The sequence below is a fragment of the Jaculus jaculus genome, chromosome 7 (assembly GCF_020740685.1).
Source record: "Jaculus jaculus isolate mJacJac1 chromosome 7, mJacJac1.mat.Y.cur, whole genome shotgun sequence".
NCBI lineage: Eukaryota > Metazoa > Chordata > Mammalia > Rodentia > Dipodidae > Jaculus > Jaculus jaculus.
The window spans coordinates 153,655,636-153,675,732 of NC_059108.1; positions in this window are offsets into that span (position 1 = coordinate 153,655,636).

The window sequence follows — 20,097 nt, forward strand, 5'->3', positions numbered from 1 at the left end:
TCACGACTTAGCTGCCCCGTCGCTTCTCCCCCCGTCACGACGAAGATGGCCCTGGAGCTTTCTTCTGAGTCCATTGCAACATGATTTCAGTAGTGAGGCTAAGGACCCACAGAAGGGAATCCCAGCTCCATGGTGACATTGGTGGCTTGGTGAGAGGAGGAAGGCAGACCGCGCTGGCCTGGTGGCTCTGTGTCCGGGAGGTGCTCTGCCACGTTCTGTGGGAGGAAGGCCCTCACCTCATTTTGGCACCTCTTTATTGGACTTGTCAGCTTCCAGAACCACCAGCCAAGACAACCTCTAATCTATAAATGTCTCAGTCTGCAGTACACACTGCTAGCAACCGAAAATGGACTAAGACAGACTTGTAGCCCTCAGAGCATCTCAGAGCCTGTCCCCCTCCCAACGGCCCAAACTGCGTCTTCAAAGGCCTTACCTCCCCAGAGGACTTTCTCAGTGGGGAATCTACTCAGCCTGGCTCCTTCCCCACCACCAGCCCCTTGCAGGGCAGTTCCCTCTTCCAAGGGATACAGGTAAAGTGTCCCCTGGATACCAGTTCTCTCTAAGGTAAATAAGTCATACTGTGTACTTCTCAGAGTCCATTGTCTCAGTTCTTCGTTAAACGGGTAAGAACCTAAAGGGTGGGGTTCACAGGCCTGAGGAACCCCTCCTGAGCCTTAAAGTCCTGCACCACCACCACACACTGTCACTTCTGGGCCGGCAGCAGTGTGTTCCTTCCCTAAATGCTTGGCTCCTTGCTCCGCCTAAAACTCTCACCCTGAGCCATTAATAAAACACCTCAATTCCCAAGAGCAGGGCCCCTGTCCTCTTAATTCAAACCCTAGAATTGTTCAGGAGATGGAAAATATGAACCCAGAACAACTGACAAGTGGGGATCCTTGAGCAGGCGTGGACAAAAACTCATGAAGCCAGGCTATGAGCTATTCAGAAGTCAAGGTGGACCTGGTACAGGTTCAGCTCTGACCTGGGTGTGTGAGGAACGAACATTGCAATCACCCCGTATTGGGGCACGAGGATGAGAAAAGGCTGCAAGTGAACATGATGTGGAGACCACGGTAGAGCATCTAAAAACAGAGCTCAACATGTCAGCTCTCCGTCAGTGATCAAGTCTACGTCCAGGTGAACCCAGGCAGCAAGAGACATGGAAGGAGGGCTGGAGGGATGGCTTAGTGGTTAAGCGCTTGCCTATGAAGCCTAAGGACCCCAGTTCGAGGCTTGATTCCCCAGGACCCACATAAGCCAGATGCACAACGGGGTGCATGCATCTGAAGTTCGTCTGCAGGCTGGAGGCCCTGGTGCGCCCATTCGCTCTCTTTCTCTCTCTCTCTCACTCTCAAATAAATCAATAAAAATAAACAAAAAATGTAAAAAAGTAAAAGATTTACAAAAAGAGACATGAAATGAAATGCATTTGTTGTAGGGGATGGAGAGATGGCTTAGTGCTTAAGGCGTTTGCCTGTGAAGCCTGAGGGCACAGGTTCGATTCTCTAGGTTCCGCATAAGCCAGCTGCTCAAGGTGGTGCATGTGTCTGGAGTTTGTTTGCAGTGGCTGAAGGCCCTGGTGTGCCCATTCTCATTCACTCTCTATCCCTCTCCCTGTCTCTAATAAACAAAAGATAAAAATAAAAATGTCTTTAAAGAAATGTACTGTAAAGAGCTCGGGAGGCACACTTTGGAAGCTGGGTGCTGCACCAAGGAGGAGTGGATGTCCTGTAAGAGGGACGTGGGGCTGGGGCCCGTCAGAAGGCAGAGGGTCTCCCAAGTGTGCCTTTGGCCCGAGGCCCACCGAGCCAGCTTAGCTCATAGAAAGGAACTTGCTCAGAGTGGGTGGGGGCATTGCCTATCTTCTTGGATTTCAGAGCAGGAGTCTCAATGGTGGCATAATGAGGCTACCTAACACCCTTCCTTTGCCTGCTTGTCTTCTGCTTGGTCCCTGCATGTCACAGCATAAAGGTTCAAACAGCAGTCATCCTTGGGTAGTAAAGGAGTTTGAGGCCAGCCTGGGCTGGATGAGGCCCTGTGTAGCAATTAGCTTCTTGTTGCTGAAACAAAACACTGGACCAAAAGCAGATGCAAGCAACACTTTGTGCATCTGCCCTTATGTGGGTACTGGGGACTTGAACCTAGGCCAGCTAGTTTTGTAAACAAGCACCTTGAACTCTCTGCAGCCCCAATACAGTGTTTCTTTAATTTTATTTATTTGACAGAGAAAGAGGAAGAGAGAGAGAGGGAGAGAGAGAGTATGGGCACACCAGGGCCTCCAGCCACTGCAAACAAACTCCAGATGCTTGCGCCCCCTTGTGCATCTGGCTAGCATGGGTCCTGGGGAATCGAACCTGGGTCCTCTGGCTTTGCAGGCAGGCACTTTCGTGGCTAAGCCATCTTCTCCAGCTCCCAACACAACGTTTCTAAGTGAAAGGGACACTCTGTACTACAGGGTTCAGCCTCCTCCAATCAGGGGTCTGGGACGCAAAACTCAGGGCTGCAGAGTGCTTGCGCTTGGCCTTCAGTCCATGCTCATCGTATGGCTCCACACGCATGTCGCCATAGCTGTGACAGCTGGCTGCCTGAAACCCATCACTCTTGGGGGCTGAGGAGGTGGCTCAGTGAGGAGAAGTGCTTGCTACACCCACACGAGGTCTGAGAGGGCCTGGTCCTCCCTGAGTTAGGTCCTTGGCGCCCATATAAACAGCTGGACATGACCACACATGCCTATAAACCCATTCCTGTGGAGACCAAGGCCAGAGAATTGCTGGGGCTCACTGGTCAGCCAGTGTGACCAAAAACAGCCGCTCCAAGTTCATTGACGTCCCAAGGAGAAAATGAGGGATAATGGATGGAGGGGTGCTGATGGCACATGACATTCTACTTTGGCCTCTCCACACAGGGCACACCATCTGCATACACATGCCACACAAACACAAACATACAATAAAAACCCTCTCCTGTACATCTAACACATGCATAGGTGTGTATCTATGCACACATATAAAACACAGTCGGCCCTCTGTGGGTTCTGCGTCCGAAGATTCAACCAGTCACGGTGGAAAACATTTGAAAGTCTATCTTTACTACGTATGTACCCCGTTTCCTGTCATTATTCCCTAAATAATGTTGTGTAACAGCTACCTGCTTAGGAATTACATTGTGCCAGGTGTTATAAATAATATGGAGCCAGTTTGAAGTATAGGGCATGGAGGATGTGCATCGGGCATATGTAAGGAAGAGAACTGAACAATCTGAAGGCTGGGTATCTGCCAGGGTCCCTGAGTTAATCCTCCACAGGTCCTGAAGGCCAACTATGCAGAAACCCATATAACCAAAGACCACTGCATCTCAATACAGGCACGCAGGTATGAGGATAGATCAGGTCTGTATGTCCAGGACGTAGGTGGAAGGTGTAGAATTTGTATAACAAGGTGCACAGTGGTTCTCATTGCCTTGTTACTCTGCAGAGCCCTGGGTCTCACATCTGCCCTAATGCCTTCACTGAGTCCATGAGTATCCATTAAGAACCAGCCAGGGCGAGGGGCGTACCCAAGGTGACACTGGGTCAGGAAGTTGATCTGGGGTCTTTCCTGTCCCCTTAATGCTGCCTTTCCTGAGACCAGCAGCAGGGGGAGACTGCTCAGGGTCACACGGTCTCCTTCACCCTCTTTGGACTATACCCCTTTTTTCACCTGCAGAGGCTCCCGTGGCGTCCATGTTCAAGAAGGCTGGCTCTCATGTCTCAGAACTCCAGCCCCACAGGGAAGGAGGGCCGATGGAACTCGGGACACCGTCCCTGGTTCCCATTTCCTTGAGAATTTGCATCATTTTGGTCATTAACTTTGGGGCTCATTCTCAGACCATTCAGTCCCCTGTGGGGCAATAATGATGTCTACAGTGCGTGAAATGCATTCCAGGTAGAAGACTCCAGGGAAAGAGGGTGTTCAGTGTAGGGAGCAGACCCAGTTTCTCAAAGGACACAGGAGGGTTTGTGTGCTCCAAGCCCCGCTTCTCTGTTGTTTCTGGCCAATGGCCTTCTCCTCTGGGGCACCTCTGCCATCCTTGCCTTGGAGGACGTGCCCTATCCCAGGCTCCTCCTCAGTCCCTCAGGCTACCAGGGGCTCAGGCCAGGTCTCTCCACTTGCTGAAGCTGCCACAAGGACACTGTCTTCGCTGGGGAATTTTGCACACGTCCCTTGCCTCCTCCGAGCCTCTGTGACTCACCAGCCTTCCTCCTGGGGCTCACACAGCAGAGGTTTACACAGCCTAGTAGCTGTCACATGTTTTGACAAGTCATGGCTTCAAGAACTGCTGGGGCACATGGCGGTAAAGACTCTGGAGAGGGATTTGGGGTTGCATCCAGCCCGGCTGGGTACTCAGCCCCCCTGAGCTCAACTGTAGAAGGGGTGTCTAACAGTTGACACCCCTGCAGGCTATGGTGAGAGTCGGTATAATTCCTGGGGAGCTGTCCTCATCCAGTATCCCCCTCACCTGCCAAAATGTGGCCCCGTAAAGTAATAGCTCACTTTGTGTTTTAGACCTTTGGTGTCTAGCCTGGCACAGGAGGACATACCAAGATGCCAAATGCATGGCTACATAGGCAAAGGGATCTGGAGAGATGGCTTAGCGGTTAAAGCACTTGCCTGCGAAGCCTAAAGACCCAGGTTCAATTCTCCAGGTCTCACATAAGCCAGATGCACCAGGTGGCGCATGCATCTGGAGTTCGTTTACAGTGGCTGGAGGCCCATTCTCTCCCCTTCCCTCTCTCTCTCAATCTCTTTCTCTCCTTCTCCCTCTCTGTTTCTGATAAATAAATAAAAATAAAAACCATAAGTAGGCGAAGGGCTCCACCCCTGAGTAGAAACGGAGGCCAGTGGGATAGACATTTCCGTGAGGAGGATTCTGTCAAGTTGAAGTGGCCAAGCTATGGGACCAAAGCCCCGGCAGGCGTGGAGGACTTGCTGGACGTGCGTGCCCACCGCTCAGCCTCTCACTTTGCTCTGAGCAGTTCCCACCATCTCAGTTTCGCCAAGTGTCCCACAAAGCTGAGGTTTCCAAGACTCAAGTCTACGCCGACCTGACCTAGCCACCCATGAACAGACCTATCCATGAGACCTTGGGAAATGTCCACGTGTCACTGGTGACTGTGGCAACCCCTCGCACATGAAGTGGCAGGAGGAGTTACCCACAGTGAGCTAGCCAAGCTCCACTCGGGGTGGTAAAGTGCTGGACGACAGCGAGGAGGGCTCAGAGGCCAGCTGCCCGCAGGTGAGGAAAGGGCCCGGCTGGGCAAGCGCAGGTCGTCCTCTGCGGGGGGTGGGGGGTGGGGGAGGAGGATGGGAAGAATTACAGGTGAGACAGGAGGGGGATTATGCCTGGGTGAGTTCCTGTCTTTCTTGCTTTTTTTATTGCTAGTGTAAAGCTGTTCATCCAATATATCAGGAGGAAAAAAGACTCAAGTTTGTTTGTTAGAGACAGAGAGAAAAATGGATGCATCAGAGTCTTCAGCCACTGCAAATGAACTCTAGATGCATGTGCCATCTTGTGCACTTGGTTTTACATGGGATCTGGGGAATCAAACCTGGGTCCTTAGGCTTTGCAGGCAAGCACCTTAACTGCTAAGCCATCTCTCCAACACAGACCTGAATTCTTTTATATTTTATTTTTATTTATTTATTTGAGAAAGGGAAAGAGGGAGAGAGAGAGAGAGAGAGAGGGAGAGAGAGAGAGAGAATGGGGTGTGCCATGGTTCCCAGGCATTCCAAATGAACTCCAGATGCATGCGCCACCTTGTACATCTGGCTTACGTGGGTCCTGGGGAATCGAACCAAGGTTCTTTGGTTTTGCAGCCAAGCGCCTTAAGCGCTAAGCCATCTTCAGTCCTCCCCTTTTTAATATTAAGAGAATGAGCTGAGACATCAGAGTTCTCTCCCATGCTGGAGTTGCTTCATAAGAACCCAGCTACATCCAACAGGAGATTTTTAAAAAGTTGTATTTTATTTATTTCCTAGGAGGGACACACACACACAGAATTGGCACTCAAAACTCATAGGCCACTTTGTACATCTGACTTTATGTGGGTGCTAGGGAATTGAACCTGGATCATTAGGCTTTGAAGGCAAGCACCCTAACCATTGAACTATCTCTCCAGCCCCAAGAGCTGGTTTAAACCTGCGCTGTGTATAGGTATAACTGTGTGCATACACACATCACACCTATATGTGTATGTTTTGCAGGCATCTGGTGTGCGTGCATTCTTTGTGTTGGACTTAGGGTCTCGCTCTAACCCAGGCTAACTGTAATTCACTATGTAGTATCAGGCTGGCCTTGAACACACAGCAATCCTCCCACCTTGGCCACCCAAGTGCTAGGATTAATGGTGTGTGCCACCATGGCAAGTGGTGAGTGTGTGTGTGTGTGTGTGTGTGTGTGTGTGTGTGTGTGTTATATGCTTATGTATATCTGTGTGCTGGGCATGTGTGTAATGTATGTCGGGAGTACAGTGTGTCTGATGTGTGTGGCGTGCATGCATGTTTGTGTTGTGTGTATGTTTACATGTGTGACATGTGAAGTGTGTGCATGTGTGCTTTGTAGGTGACATCTGTGTGTATGTGTGTGTGTATTATGGCGTGTGTGTTTGGATGTGGTGTGCATCTGAGCATCCACGTGCCTCTCACCCCTTTGGGAGGCGAGCGCAGGGTTTCCAGCCCTGTCTGTGTGCAGCAGCCGCCTCACTCAGCCTCCCCGCGCAGTCCTATCCCATTAGGCAAGGTGATGCTTCGCCAGCCTGGCGCTCCGGGCTTGGAGTGTTATTAAACACACAGATCGTCTGGGCCTATTCTTAGTTCTGGCAGATTCTAGAGGAGGAAAATGGATTCTGTGCTCAGGAACAGAAAGTTCATTGTAAGTAGTCACTGTGGGGAGATGCCAATGTTATCAAGCCTTGCAAAGCAACCAGGTGTTCCTGGCCAGAGGGCGTCTTTCTCTCTCTCTTCTCTCTCTCTCTCTGGAAGAAAGAAAAGGAAGAGTCTCCATGCTCAGCCACTGCAGTACGAAGGTCGTAACCCACAGGAGAATGGAGCCCTAGATTTTGATCTCATCTCAGCAGCTTCTAGTTGCTGGAGCTGGGAAGTATTTCATGTCCCCGAGCCTCTCACCACGCTGCTTTCACCTCTGTGACTGGGGACAAAGGCATCCACTCCTAGGGCTGATGGGAGAAGGAAAGGAGACAAAATGCTGGCGGACTCCTCATGCTTAAGGCAGCCATGGAATCAAGACAGCACCATGGTGGGCTAGGAGGCAGCACTCAGGATGGTTGATGTGGCTGTGGTGCGCCTGGCTCTCCCGACATCACAGCACTTGGGAGCACGTGGCTGGCTTCCTTCAGGAGCCATTGGTCATCATCCTTCCTCATTCGTGGCCAGTGCTGTGGAGGAAAAAGAGAGCAAGAGCGCTCAGACCCATCCACCATTTTGGCAGAGCCCTGATCATCTTATACTTGGACCAGCTCTCATTTCCAGTCATCTTTGACCAACAGCTATCTTCTGCACCAGCCCCAAGCCCATGGCTAATTATAACCAATAAAGAGGTGGTTACCACAGCCTCTGGACCAATCCATGCCCATCCGTGCACCTGGAACCAGTTTCCCAGATTTATTTGCCATCTGATGGTGGGCACAGGGAATAGTAGGTGCTCTATGCCACCACAAGCTCCCAGTCCCCTAGGATTCCAACTAAGGAAGGGAAAGAGCAAGTCACTCCAGGACAGGAGCTGGGAAAGGCCATTTTTGTGGCATTGAACGTGATGGTTGACTCAGCCCAGGGTCCTGAGACATGCCCGGGTATTCCCAGCTAGCAGGGAGCCAAGGAAGACAGACAGGATTAGGTGGACAGATATTCCTGGGAGGGAAGACAGAGACAGAGGAGAGAGGTCAGAAAGGGCACTGTGTGCATCCCTCTGAGCAGTCTGCTGGGACAGAGCCAAACTGGTTAGGATGGCACAGAGAGATCAAGTCCACAGTCACGGGAGGAGATGGAACTCGGCGCTGTGCCATATTGATGACGTGTCCTGTGCTTGGTTTGGTGGGCAACGAAGCCTGGCGTCCTGCAACAGTGATCACCTGCGGTCATTGAAAGCCACATTTCTACCTGGGAGCCTGACGACCCTCTGTGTCCATCGACGTGGAGCATCCTGCAGGCAGGAGGAGGCCCTTCTTTCTGTAGTGAACCGATGCTCATGTGTTCCCACCCTGCTGTGTCTGCGACAGAGGCCCAAGGGCTGCTCTGTGACTCACAGTTGCTCTGCAGATCTGACACAAAGCTTCCTGTGGAGGCTTTGTTTCGCTGCACATCCCCCACTCCAGGCAAGTGACAGCTGGTGACTAACGTGTGGATGCAGAGGTGCTGCCCAGAGCGTACACGGGGGTGGGGGGGGGGAGATGAAGAGAAAGGAATCAGGTTCGGGGATGGAGAAGCTGGCTTGAAACCAACAGTGAATCATAATGTTGGCTTACTTCTCTTAATCAGACTAAACAGAGCATGGTCTTCACTCTGACCAGAGAGCCCACCCTGCTTGCCGGAGCCACCCAACAATGGTAGCATCTCATCTAAATATTGTATTCTTTTCCTTTTCTCTTCTTAGGGTTTCTGCCTCTCTAACTCTGTATGTGTGTTTGTGCTTCTACGTGTGTTTGCATGTGGAATCCAGATACAGAATGTCTTCCTCAACTTCTCTCCACCTTAGTTTTTTTTGAGACACTGAAAACCTAATTTTCCACCAATTCTGAGCTCACCAATTCTCATAGACTAGCTATGCAGCAAGCCCTTGGGATCCTCTTGTCTTCACCCCCAAAGCACTGGAGTTATAGGTGTGTGCTGCGGAGCCCAGCTTCTTACGTGGCCCTGGAGACTCAAACTTACGTCCACAAACTTGCACAGCAAGCACTTTGCAGGTGGAACTGTCCCTGCAGCTCCTGTTTCTTTTCCTGGGGCAGTGCTTCATGTAGACATCCATCTGTGGTAGACCTTATTGAGGATTCAAAGGATCTGAATTCATAATTCTCAGTCTCACTGGGAAGACAAATTACATAGTTGAGAAAAAGACATAATATCAGCAAGGTTTGCTCATGTGAAATGGTGATTCCGCCCCAAAGCCACTGGCACCTTCTCCCCCATAGTTGTACACTGTCTCCAGAGGTGTTCCTTGGCTTGGATCCATAGGGGTGTAACTGGGAAGAGCAAGCTTGTCCGAGAGGTAAAAGCTGGGAATGGAGCACCTTCTCTGGGTCTGGCCTGTTCTGTGTTGTGGTGACACAGGTGTGCTAGGCTTAGCCTTGCTTCAGGAATCCCAGAGTCGGGCTGGAGAGATGGCTTAGCGGTTAAGTGCTTGCCTGTGAAGCCTAAGGACCCCGGTTCGAGGCTCGATTCCCCATGTTAGCCAGATGCACAAAAGGGTGCATGCATCTGGAGTTCATTTGAAGTGGCTGGAGGCCCTGGCATGCCCATTCTCTCTTTCTCTTTCTATCGCCTCTTCCTCTCTCTGTCTGTCACTCTCAAATAAATAAATAAAAAGAAAAAGAAAAAAAAAGAACCCCAGAGTCAGTCCGGACAGTGGCATCCCAGTGCATTGCTCATGAGCAGCCAGCTGCTGCTGGCCCCAAGCTCCTTGGCTTGACTTGATGTTGGGTGGTCCTAAGTTTGAATTTACAATGCCCGTGTAAAAAGCTGGGCACAGTGGCGCACACCTAATGACCTCTGAAGTCCTCATCTGTAAGGGACAGGCAGGACTTTTAGGACTTTTCACTCTCCTAGGCCTTGTCCCCGTGTCTCCATTCTATCTTCAGAAACCTGTAGTGACTGCTGTTTGGGGTGCTGACTGGAGCTGTGTGCCAAATTCAGAACCCCTTCAACCTGCTGTCCTGGACGTTCCTTGCCACTCAGTACTCAAGTAAATTGAACTCCCACAGGCAAGTGGTAACTGAGTGGAGTAGACAGCTTCATCTTGTTTGGATGAGCCTCCAAACCAGACCCAGTTCATGGGAGGAGCTTGCAGAGCCAGGGGAAGCTCCATAATGGCAGAAGAAGCTGGCCCCTTTTACAGGCCCATGCAGAGAGAAAAGTAACCTCTACCCACCACAGGCAAGCACATTCTGGGAAGCCCAGGCAGGGCTCAAGCATTCTGCATATATTTAGGCTGCGATTTCGGATCTGCCCCCAAACATACTTTAGGGCTGGGCCCTAGGATCCACCCACAGTGACACTTCCTCAAACCAGGGCTGGAAATCTAAGTTTTAAGCTTTAATAAACTCCTGAATCTACTGAGAGACATCCACTTAAAGTACCACATTTTGTCCTTGGCCCCCAGTAGATTTATAACTATCTCATATTGTAAATTGTCTATTGATTTTAGTCCAAATTCAAAGGTCCCATAATCATTACCAACTTAAAATAGTTTTAAAGTCCCAAGTCTTATCTGAGATTTAAGATTGTCTCTTAGCTGTAAATCCTATGAAATCAAAACAAGTTATATACTTTCAACATTTAAGGGTGCAGAGTAAACATTTCTAGCTGTTATAAGGGATAGAAAGGAGAGAATGGGCCAATATAAACTCAAAATCTATCAAGCAAGCACCAAACGTCTGTAGTTTAAGATAATAAACTGACAGTTTACTGACAGTCTTTGAAGTTTTCAGTTTTGCCCCTCCAGCTTTGCTGAGTATTCAGGGAAAACTTTCATCCCAAGCCAACAGCACTCCATTGTGGCCCTTGCACAGTCCTGGTACATCTAAACATCCTTGGGTCTTCATTGTGAACCACGGTCCATCTTTCAGTGGCTTCACTGGCCTATCAGGGTCACTACACCCAGTCATATATATTGTGTCTCTGCAGTGGCTCCTAGAACCGTCTGTGCTTTATGACCCACTTTATGTAGTTTTTATGTTTCCAAAACCAATCCAGGTGTGTAGGACACAGTCATATTTTTAATTTAGGGATGAAATAAATCATGACCTTGAAGATCAGGTTTCCTACTTTTAGTCAACTCCTTTTTAAAAAAAGTATATTTTTACCATCTGGTCTTTCTTCAGGCATCCTTTTTATTACTTCAATATAGAGTAGTTGGATATCTTCCTTAAAATTTTTAATGTATTTTGACAATAGAAGCTTTGGTAACCTACAACCAGTCTCTGTGCCTGTAAAGTTTAAATTTGTTGAATTTTTAAAAATTTTAAATCTCTTATCTTTTAATTCTATATCTTCAACCAAGTACATCCGTTCATTATAAATTTAACCTTGATCAAACTCTCTGGGCATTGCTAGCAGAATTCAGCCAGCCCTATGTCAATATCCCAGTTCCAACAAAGTTTTCTATAGTCTTTTCTTCCCTTTAGAAATTTTATAAGCAAAGCCCCTGAATACAATTCTCTCTGTACTTAACATTTTCAAATTCTCACCAGAATAGTCCACAAAATTTGGCTTACTGCTCTGGAAGGTCTCTTCAGTTACAAGTCCCAAGTCCATGCCCGTTCTTCCAAAACCATAGTTCCAAAAGTCCAAAACCAACACGGTCAGATTGATTGTGCAACAATACCCCACTCCTGGTACCAGTTCTGTGGTAGACAGTTTCACATTGTTGGGATGAGCCTCCAAACCAGACCCAGTTCATGGGAGGAGCTTACAGAGCCAGGGGAAGCTCCATAATGGCAGAAGAAGCTGCCCCCCTTTTACAGGCCCATGCAGAGAGAAAAGTAACCTCTACCCACCACAGGCAAGCACACTCCAGGAAGCCCAAGCAGGGCTCAAGCACTCTGTATACTTTTAGCTGCAATTTCAGATCTGCCCCCAAACATACTTAAAGGCTGGGCCCTAGGATCCTCCAAGCGACACTTCTTCAAACCAGGGCTGGAAGTCTGAGTTGTCAGCTTTGATAAACTCCTGACTCTATTGGGAGGCATCCACTTAAACTACCACGCTGAGCTCTGCCAGTCAGGGTAGCAGCATGGAGACTGTGTGGCTGTGGCTATAGTTGTCTTACCACAGAAGAAAGCAGGCCCTGAACTTAGCTCTCCATTTTGGGTACAGAAGCCTGGGGCCCAGTGACTGTGAGACCTTGGGATAGATGACAGCTCTAGGCTCAGTTATCCCATGATAGCTCAGCCTGACTCTCTGTTCCTTGGGGCCTTTTCCTGTACCTCAAGTGCCAATGCTAGGGTTGGAAACCAAGATGGCGCTGAGGCCAACTCATTGTCTCATCTTAATGCCATACTAAAGCTTTGTGTGAGCTGCCACCAAGGTTAGTATACAAATCAGAGCAATATACAAGATGAGACCTTTGGTTGGGGGGTTACCCATGGAATGCCTTCAAGAACCTCAGGGAGTACCTTTGCCCCTACGTTGTACTTCGCCACTTCTTTCATTCCCACATTATACAAGTCCGGGGAGCATGGGCATGTTACATATAATTATGGTGAATCATTTAGGAAACAATCAAGGGATCTGGAGAGAGCAAGTCACTGTTTTCAGAGCTCCTCTTCCACCACTCCACACCTCCTCAGAACCCAGAGCAAACATCAAGGTAATTACCACCGACCTGCCCATCATAAGGACTTCATTGCCAATTAATTACATATGCTTGGTGCCCAGTCCATGAGCAGACTGAAGTTTTGTTCAAGGTCATTTTCTGAATTATGAAGCCCCTCTCTGTGGACAGAAAGTGTCAGGCTTATCTGTCCTGGTTGAGCTGGGCTGTTATCAACCGTGAGTTCTGCACAACCTCATGATTTTGTCAGAACATCTTCCACATGACTTCTGTGTCCCTTCCTGCCTAAAGGAGGGGGGCTGTCTAACGACTTTGCAGAAGGCACGTTGTGGGGCTTATGCTACACAGAGACCACTTAGGCATCCCTGTGAGTCTGGGAGATTCATGGCAGCACAGGAGGTGATTCCAGACCACTGACAGCAGTTGGCTTCTGGGCAGGGCAGTGTCCGAGAGCTCCGGGACCAAGAGCAGACCCGTAGGCCAGCTTGAGAACCATCGGTATTTTCTAGGGGTCTGGTGCCGGTCTCACAACGATGGAAATGCATTTAACTCCACTGAACTATGCACTTCAAATAGCTAAGTGATCAATTTTTATGCCATGCATATTTCAGCATGCTACAAATAGCTTGTGTTTATTAGCATCATGTGTTGGCAATGCTAAACAATGCCAGCAACAGGAGTCTTCTCTGAACATGTCTTTTCTTGGTGTGTTCTCCATGCCTGGGGAATCACTGCCTAGTTTCCGCTACACTGTGGTGAGCCTTCCAAGAGCACAACTTCCTTTCCTGCCTTTTAATGAGTGTGTTCTGCATGCACACTAATTGGAAGTGCCCCCAGCCCCTGTGGACTTGTGAATTCACCTGAGAGCATGTGGCACATTCTGCGATGTGTTCCCTCTCATCCGGGTGTGATGCGGGTCTCTGTTCTCACACAGCTGGGCTCCTGCATCTGGAATGGGGGCTCCAGATCAACCAGTCTCTCAGCCCCACAGCAGCCGCAACAAAGGAGCGATATGACCCTTGCCATTTGGAATTTATTACTGTCGAACCCCGGGATCAGTGTGAGCTGACCACACTGACTTTGTAAATGCAGGTTTTAGTTCTTCCATGAAACATCCTTGTGAAATCATGTCACATACTTAAAATTGGTCTGTTCTAACCATTACTAGTTTGTTTTAAAACTGAAAAAAGAAATTAAACAAGATTAACTGCTGCTCCTCACAGGGTTCTTCCCCAAAATGTTTTTTTATGTTTTGGTGGCTAAATTCTATTGTCAATTTGATCAGATCAGGAATCGAGCAAAAGAGGGCATTTTCAGGAAGGCTTAGCGGAGGGGGAAGACTTCTCCCAAACTGGGTGGTTCTTCTAGTGGTAAGCAAACATCAAGAGAGCACTAGACCTCTGCCTGGCTTCTGTGCTCCCTGCCGGCACCCACATCTCCCCTGTTGCTGCCGTGGGGATGAGAATACAGCTTCGTCTGTCTCTCAGCATGGACTGACCACCAGCAGCTCTCCAGGAATTCTCCGGGCCTTCGGCACCGGATCAGGACAGCTGAGGCATCAGACTCATGCGGCTATTGGGGTCACAGCCAGCCTGCAGGCAGCCGTTGTTGGACTGCCCAGCCCACAACGCATCCCAAGAAATTCCCTTTTTAGTACAGTAGCAGATATCTTTGCATGGCTGGGACAGAACACCCAACCGGAAGCTGTTCATGCGAGGAAAAGGGTTGATTTCAGGCTTGCAACTTCCAGGGGAAGGTTCATCATGGTAGAAAAAAGCAAGGTAGAACAGGCAGCTGGGCATCTTACCTGCACGTGAGGCAGGAGGGAAGTGGTCGGAGAGCCAGCTTTCAACACCCAGCAGGGCTGGGCCTGAGGCTCCGCCCCTCCCCCCACACCACCTCCAGCAAGGCTCCGCCCCCAGGGCTCCACCAACGGGGGTCTAAGCAGGAGGCTTAATCACAAACGCATGAGGCTATGGGGAACATTTTTATTTGCAAACATTGCCACTGCATTTCATTCTGTCTCTTCTGTTCCTGTAGAGAGCGTTGACTGGGACACATAGTAAAGAGGGCGTTGTTTCTGGGGGAAGGAGCCGGGGCGCAGCTCCAGCAAGTGGCCAGGCACCTTGTTCAAGCCTTTGGAACCCCAGGAAGCGACCACAAGTCTCTCATGGGAGACTCAAGAGATAGGATCTTCCCACATCCCCAGCTCCTTCCAGCTACCCCACCCACCCATGCAGTCAGCTTCGCACTGGCTACTTATACATCCCTCCTCGAGCCAAGACACCGGGGAATGTATCCACTCTTGAAGCTCTCAAACGACCACACAAAATAAACAGAAGCAATGCAGAGAAAACTTAAAATACATGTTCCTTACTCTTCTTTATTATTTGGACTGGGAATATAGCTCATCATTGGCCTAGTATGCCCAATTCCCAGTACTGCAAATAAAATAATCTTGCATAGCTTAGTGATCATGTCAGAACTAGGGTTGGGGAAGAAGTGCTGGGTCACTGAGGGCCATGGTAAGGACTGTGGTGGAGTCTGGGTACCAGTGTGACCCCAGCGCGGCCCACCTTCTCTTTAAAGCGGAGCTAAGAGAAGCAGGTATTCAGTGTGAGGACCCCTGATCGTGCGATCAGAGCAAGCAGATGCACCACCAGTCACCTACAGGGCTCCCAAGCTGATGTCTCCATCGTCATTCTCATGGTGCATAGATCTCTTTCCTTCCTTTCACCCTCGCCTGAGCAGGTGGAGTCTAGGCTGCTGAGCAAACCTCTTAATGGCACTGGAGAGGATGGTGTATGCATTTTAATAAGCAGAGAGAGAATGCCAGGGGGAGAGTGTCAGCTCGGGTGACGTCAGCCCATGGATGGAGCTGGCAGGTAAGGAAGGAAGTGCTGGCTGCAGCTGCGACCGCCCCCGCCGCCGGGCTGCGGTCAGAAGCCGGAGGATGGGGACTGGGACGGGGCACTTCCACTCACACCGGGAAGTCTGCAGCAGCCCAAGGGAAAGCAAGCCAGCTGTGTCACTCCGAGGGGCCCTTCCACTTATGCAGAGAAAGCTTGGGCTTGTGTGTGGCTACAGGCAAGGACAACAAGGTCCAGCACTTGCGGGCATCAGGACGCAGGTCCCGAGATGGGCTGTGCTGCTTACTAGTAGTGGGACATGGGCCCTCCTGCCCTGGGCCTCAGTTTCCCCACCTATAAGATGACGGGTCCTCTTCATCCACTACGGTGGGCGCTGAGAAACTCACCTTGGCACTGTGCCCACACACAGTAAGCCTGCCACGAACATCAGAGACGTGCGTGAGCACGCACTATGGGGCAAGCCTTTGCAATGTTCCTTTCTGTCTCTCGAGAGCAAGAGACCAAGAAAGCAGGAAGGGCGGGCTGGCTGGGAAGTTTAGAAGCAAGTAGAAGAAGCCTAACCGTGGCTTTTGAGAGCCAGCGGAGAGAAAAGCTGCACAGGTAGTGGGACGCACAGCTGATAGCAAAAGGCAAATAGTTTGGGTTACCATAGTAACGGCAGATGGTAGGAAAGGGACAGAAAAGATGCCAAGGGTGGCATTTTTTTTCTTCTTCCTTCTTTTTTTAGACTAGCTCTCTTCCTGGGAGGGAGAAAGAGGTAGTAGAAAAGAAAGGTTGACCAGAGGGGAAACTCACCTTTAAAGATATAAGGCAATCTGTCCTTTTAAGGCCAACTGGCTGATCCTGTTCTGTGGCTGTTGGGCAGAAACAAATTTCAACAACTGTGGTGGCTATGGAGCAGCTGGCCCTGGGCACTAAATAGCCACAGGAAGCCTGGCATCGGTGGAAGGGAAGCCCCCAGATGTGTGCCCTGAGTGCGCAGTTGCTGCTGGGGATGAAGAGAGCCATTGTCATCTTCCGGGGCCGCCACATTCGCTATGGTGGGTGAAGGGCACCCAGGATGCGTGTCTTGTTCATTCTCAGCTGCTTCGCACCCCAAGGCTGTGCCTCAGTTTTCTTTCTTGGCAATGCAAGTGATACAACAGTGGAGTCTTTTCATCTGGCTGTGCCAACCACTGAATGGGATTGTGAAGCTCCCTGAGGGGCTGAGCCATGGCACCCACACAGTAGTCATTATGGTGCAGGAAGAAAGGGAAGCCCAAGCAGGGAGAGGCCCCAGGTCTACACCTGGCAAAGATGGTGGTGGCCTCAGCCTGTGCCTCTGGTCTTAGAATGGGTGGGCTCCACACTGCGGCGGGGGGGGGGGATGCCAACTCACCCACCTGACTGCCCAGACCTTCATCACCAGAAGCCCAGCTTTGGGGGATCCAGACCCAATAAGGACTCAGAGGACTCCCTGCACATGCTGGGAACTCCATCCACTGTGTGTGTGTGACAGAGAGAGAGAGAGAGAGAGAGAGAGAGAGAGAGAGAGAGGGAAATATTACCTGGAATCATAGGACACTGAGAGTCCTTTTGATCAGGACCCATATCTCTACCTCCCTTGAGCTAAGACGTTATCATTGAAACTTACCATAATTCATTATTGATGCCACTCATTATACCTTAATTTTGTCATTGGCTCCAATGTCCTCTTGGCTCATGTAAACAGCCACTGCTGTGATTACAGGCAGAGAGAGGTTCAGGGTATTGCAGTGAAGGACAGGTACGAGGGAAAAAAGGAAGGAGTGCTAGTCCTGAAGGGAAATGTGAAGGCTGCAGAAGACAGATCTGAAGTCTGAAGAGAGGGCTTCTTGCCTGGGGACGTCCAGAAACAGAGGGGCACCCAGGTAGCAAGCAGGCACTGAAACAGGAAACGACAGCACCGTAGTGATGCTGTCTACCCACGTTCACTGGCTAACTCCGTGGCATTTTTAATCCGGTTTTACAGGATGGGGAAACTGAGCTCATCTGTGGCCAAACACAACATGTGAGTACTGGCATTGTGCTGTAGTCATCTGATGGATATGGTAGAGTCTTAAAGACTGTGTTATCCTCCCAAATGTGAAACACACACACGTGTGTGTGTGTGTGTGTGCATGAATACGTGGTGTGTGGGGATGTATGTGCCCCAGTGAGCATGAGGAGGCCATAGGACAACTTTTCAGCATTGGTCCTTACCTTCTACCTTTTGTTAATTTAGAGAGAGAAAGAGAAAGAAAGAGGGAGAGGGAGAGAGAGAATTGGCATACAAGGGCCTCAGCCATTACAATAGAACTCCAGATGCTTGCGCCACCTAGTGGGTATATGCGACCTTGCACTTGCCTCACCTGTGTGCATCTGGCTAACGCAGAATCTGGAGAGTTGAATGTGGGTGTTGCAGTCAGGTTCGCATTTGTGGTAGAAATCACCCAACCAAGAGCAGATTGTAGGGAAAAAAAGAGGTTTATTTTGGCTTACAGGCTCGAGGGGGAAGCTCCATGATGGCAGGGAAAAGTGATAGCATAAGCAGAGGGTGGACATCACCCATGGCCAACATCAGGTGGACAATCACATCAGAAGAGTGTGCCAAACACTGTCAAGGGGAAGCTGTCTATAGCACCCAGAAGCCCACCCCCAGCAATACACTGCCTCCAGGAGGGTTTAATTTCCAGTTGCCATCAACTGGGAAGACTAGCATTCAGACTAGCATTCAGAATACCTAGGTTTATGGGGCACACCTGAATGAAACCACCACAGTGGGCCCTTAGGCTTTGCAGGCAAGCCTTGCACCTTGCATGCTGAGCCATCTCTCCAGCCCAACTGCTACCTTGTTTGAGACAGTATCACTCATTGTCTCTGCTGCTGTGAGCACCAACTGTCTGGCCGGCAAACTTTGGGATTCCCCTGACTCCATCTCCCATTCTAGGCACATTGGGACTACAGACGTGTGTGCCGCCTGCACCAGGCTTTATGCGGGCTCTGGGGGTCTAAATTTCTGCCATCAGTCATGAGCAGAACGCTCATTTAACACTGAGCAATCTCCCTGCCTGAATGTAGAATTTTGTGACAAGCTCCTGAAAGCCCAGGGCTTGGGATATCCCAAGCTGTCCACAGGACGCTATGTTTATAGGAAGGGGTTCCCCAGATAAGGAGAGGTGAGCGAGCCCCCTGCCCCTGGGAGCTGCTATGGAGAGCACGTGACACGCTGGGGTGAGTGAGCTGGGCGCCGGGCTGAGGCTGGCCCTCCCAGCCACGCTCTCCTCTTTGCTGGGCAATGAGTCAGCCGGCAGCTGCCGCAAGTCAGTAGCAAGTCTTTGGGGAGAGATTTTTGTATTATTAGAAGGTGTTGGCGTGGTGCTCTGCTTGCAAAATACTCCTCCGTCACGTTTACGTCACTTTTAAGTTGGGAAACATTCGACGCACTTACGAAAGCTGGAGCATCAGCTTCCTTGGGGAAGATGCTGCTTTTTTTTTTTTTTTTTTAAAGCTTCTGAAGAAGGGGACAACAGCAAATGGGGACTGTTGCTAGAGAAACCAGAGGTATTCAGAGAGTCACCAAGTGCACCACTGCCAACCTGGCCATGAGGAATAAAGCAGGATGCCTAGACACTGCCTGGTTCAATCCACTGCTTCAAGTGTGGAGACTGAGACCGAACAGGCTTCATGACATTCTCAAGGTCATTAAGCCAGTTGACCTCAGGGTGATTGGGGTGCAGCATCTTGCTCTCAGAGCCCCTCAAAGGCAGGAGTGGGTCTCCAAAAGCACAGTACTGACTTTTGAACCTCAAGTGAGTTCACAGGCACCACTAATGGTCATGCGGTATTTGGAGGGACTCACCTGGTTGGAAGTGAGGTGCAGATATGAGCCTGGATCTTCAAGGTCTGGCCTAGTAACCAGTTTTCTTATTACCCCCGGTATTGGCTCACAAACCTCTACCCCAAACCATGAACTTTGAAGAAGGATTTTCCAGGTAAATAACTCTTAAGTAGACAACATAGTGGGTTCCTGTCATATCACTCCACATCTCTTCTTTTTTAAATTTATTATTTATTTATTTATTTATTTTATTTATTTGAGAGCAACAGACACAGAGAGAAAGACAGATAGAGGCAGAGAGAGAGAATGGGCGCGCCAGGGCTTCCAGCCTCTGCAAACGAACTCCAGACGCGTGCGCCCCCTTGTGCATCTGGCTAAGGTGGGACCTGGGGAACCGAGCCTCTAACCGGGGTCCTTAGGCTTCACAGGCAAGCGCTTAACCGCTAAGCCATCTCTCCAGCCCAATTTATTTATTTATTTTTGAGAGAGAGAGAGAGAGAGAATGGGTGTGCCAGGGCCTTTCAGCGGCTGTGAATGAACTCCAAATGTGTGTGCCCCCTTGTGCACATGTGCAACACTGCACACTTGCATCCCTTTTGCATCTGGCTACTACCCATGGTACCTGGAGATTCCAAACTAGTGTTCTTAGGCTTTGCAGGCAAGCACCTTAACCACTAAGCCATCTCTCCAGCCCTCACTCTGCATTTCTGCCCCCTCTTCCTTACTAAGCCCAGAAACAGATTCCTAGCTTTCTTTCTCATGTATGCACATGCCCATGTGTTGGGGTGCGCAACCCTGAGCATGAGTGCCTGTGGAAGCCAGAGGACAACCTTGGGTGTCATCCTCAAA